A 3362-nucleotide genomic window follows, 5' to 3' on the forward strand; every position below is an offset into this window, starting at 1 on the left:
AATTTATAAAGTGCCTAAAACTTTGCCATCAAACGGCTCTATTAATTAGCTGTCACCATTTCATTTATTTATAATCTTACTATAATCCATTCAAATATTTGAGGTCAATCTCACAAATTAATCTTTCCCATCACAGCATACAGTAAAAAAAACTGTGGCTCACCTATACAACCCCCTTTTAAAAAAAACACATTAACAATGCCTACAGATGAATTTAACCTTCAATTATATGAAAAAAAACATGAATTTTTGTTCTAAAAAAAATAAAACACACTCACAAATCTACTAATCAGCACCACTAAAACTTGAAAACATTCAATTTTCTTCCCCCCTCCCTTCTTAAAAGAAATATTTGACCCCCTCGCACCTTCTTTTAAGACTCTTTTTGAACATGTAGCATTTTGAAAAAGACACACAATGGCGGCGTACCTTTTTTCTCTGCTCATGTTTGTGGCACGGCTCTGCTCCATTTTTTTTTGCTTTAGCGTTGCAGGCATGTAATGGGATTCTTGTTACTTTCGGTTATCTAGCTTTATGAAGAATGTACGTCACTCATACAGCTAGATAACCAAAGATAACAGACAACCCCTCGGGCCTAGATGCACACACACACACACACACACACACACACAGATGTCACACTGCCCTTGATGAACCTGTAAGGACCAAAAAGACGAGAAAAATCCTTGAATATATCCATAAAATGTGCAACATAGAGTCAAAAATGTGCATTATACACAACATAATGGCTAAAAAAATAATGTCTTAAATAAATTTTGCCAGTTATTAAGGACGACTAGCCATCTTTAATTGCCTCAAGGCAGAATTTTTGATGAGGGAACATTTTACATTGGCTTTTATTGTTGCCAAATTAAAGTGACACTTTGTTTAATATATGAGCAAAAAAAATCATTGATGCTGGCTGTACTTTTAGTATTTTAGTAAGTTTTATCTTAAAGAAAATGTGATTTAGTCTTAAAAGTCCTCTACTGATTCCATATATATCCAGTTTATAATTTCTTGTAATAGTTCAATTCGTTTTGGAATTGAAATTTTAATAAGACCAAGAAATGTCTTTGTAAATAATGCTTTTTTTCTGTATTATATTTTCACGGGGGGGGGGGGGGGGGGGATGATGTCACCACTTTTGGTCACAGAGGTGCGATGGCTAATTAACACACACACACACACACACACACACACACACACACAAATTATGGCTATGTTAAAAAAATAAAATAATAATTAATATATGTGGAACACAAGTTAACAATAACTCCCTTTTGCTTAATACTCACACATTAAAGCACAAACACACAGGGCAAAATACTTTATTATTTTTAAATACTATTAATATATACTACATAGTAAATGCTGTTAAATATTTTTAAATAGCAATTGTTTTGTTTATATTTGGAGTATTTTCATAAGACTTGTTTTTATTATAGGACTTTTAATAAGCAACTGAACAAATGATTAAAATATTTTAAAATGTTAACTAGTACTTGCATCATAGTGGAATATGAATTTGGTGAAAAAAGCAATGTTTAATATACACACTTTTGTAGTGGCATGATATTATTGACACTATTCCCAAGTGGCCTACTATGTGTGTGTGTGTGTGTGTGTGTGTGTGTGTTGCAGTAAAATGACAAATATTATACTATCAGGAACATAAAATGACGCCTAATTACTTCAATGTCGAGTAACATCATACATACAATATAATTATACTGTATATGAATAACTAGAATGAAGTACTTACCGGCTAGTTTGAGGTAACTCTCCTTCCAACTTCTAAAATCATCCTTTTGTCGATATAATCCTGTTTATAACATGAACATAATATTAAAAAAAAAAATCATGCATGCATTTAACTTGTAATGTATGACTTTAAATTATTCTTCATTAGCAGTCCACTTTTTTGATGATATTTTTGCTTCATATGTCTGTTTAAAACACTCCAAATTGACGTCAATACAAAGTATCAAACGCAACAATTGTGTAGATTAAATGCCACCTGTATTACTTTTAATCTTTACACATTTTGGAATTAGAGACTCCCTCTGTCATTTCTATTTTGGTGACGCCTCAATTGCAACAAATTTTAAGTCAAAATCTACCTGTGTTTCTTCTTTTTTTATTTTTTATTTTGTACCGTGCAGAAAGAATCATTTTCTCTACTTGTGTTAATCCCGTGTAGGCTCCTAAACTCCCAGGGATTACATCTGGGATCTTTTTTTTTTAGCTGCCGGCACCTTGTTTTACTCTTCTTACAAGCTGTCGTCATCAATTCTGGGATAATAACAATAATATTAATAATAATGTACACTTGACAGTCTAAATTCTCCCATTTAAGCATAACAAATTCCCCCAAAACGGGCTAAAATCAACTTCTAATCTAATCTCATTTTCACTGTCTTTTTGCTGAAGTATGAATACAACACAAGTTGTCAACTACAGCTACAAAGTTCAAGTTCAAAACAGAATTAAAAACTATTTCAGCACAATCCGCCAGAAAAAAATCCACGACTAATGAGTTTATACGTCCTTCTACCTTATTAGCACTCTCATTTTAACAAGGCTAATCCCCCCAACCTTAATCAAGGCCGCTCCGACCCCCCCAAAATGACGACGGCAGGCCCCAAAAAATACCCAGCAAACATACAGCAACGCAAACCTTGCTTATGGAGGTACCCCATGGAGCCAAACCACTACGCCAAAGTGACGGCGTGCAGACTTTGGATTGTTGCGACCACCCTACCCAAGACATCGGTGTACATTTCCACCGGACTAGCTCAAGCCACCCATCGCCATCAGCTACCAACAGCGTCCCCACCAGTGCAAATTTAAAGAAAAAAACATCCCTTGTCAAATCCAGCAAAGAAGACGTTCTCTTACCGGTGCTCTCCTCGGCTGGCATCCCATAAGGGAGCAACCACTCACGGCGTGACGTCCCAAAACGGCCTCATCCATTTCTTTTCTCCCCTCCCATTCTTTTTTCTTCCAAAAAATGAGCTCTTTGCATCCTCCCCATGGTAGGAAGCAAATATGGCACGTTCCACAGCGCGGAAGAGGACTAACTAAGTCCATCCTCCCGGCTTGAGTAGCCTCAGCATCAGCACCAGCACCACCGGCGCACGCACCACTGTCGAATCCCTCCGAGTGCACGAGCGACTCATTTGTCCTAAATCATATATGCACCCCCTGAGGCTACGCCCCCTCTTTGTGAGTCAGTGGTCCACACCCTCTTGATTCTCCAGTGAGATGCCTCTGCACAAATATGAATGCTCAAGAGTTTTTCATTTTTGGATACGTTTGTCACAAATTGCGCTGCTTAAATGTCTGTTTTTTGCACCAAG

The 3362-nt window shown here is 36.6% G+C and overlaps 1 long non-coding RNA gene across 1 annotated transcript; it reads right to left on the reverse strand.

Annotated features, from left to right (window-relative positions):
• Positions 1-477: 477 nt before the first annotated feature.
• Positions 478-3155, reverse strand: LOC144215020 (uncharacterized). The gene is made up of 3 exons (XR_013330326.1): positions 2902-3155; positions 1766-1825; positions 478-656 (listed from the first exon to the last, which is right to left on the reverse strand). It is a non-coding gene; the product is annotated as an uncharacterized LOC144215020 (long non-coding RNA).
• Positions 3156-3362: the final 207 nt, after the last annotated feature.

Source organism: Stigmatopora nigra, chromosome 21 (assembly GCF_051989575.1).
Source record: "Stigmatopora nigra isolate UIUO_SnigA chromosome 21, RoL_Snig_1.1, whole genome shotgun sequence".
In the NCBI taxonomy this organism is placed as follows: domain Eukaryota; kingdom Metazoa; phylum Chordata; class Actinopteri; order Syngnathiformes; family Syngnathidae; genus Stigmatopora; species Stigmatopora nigra.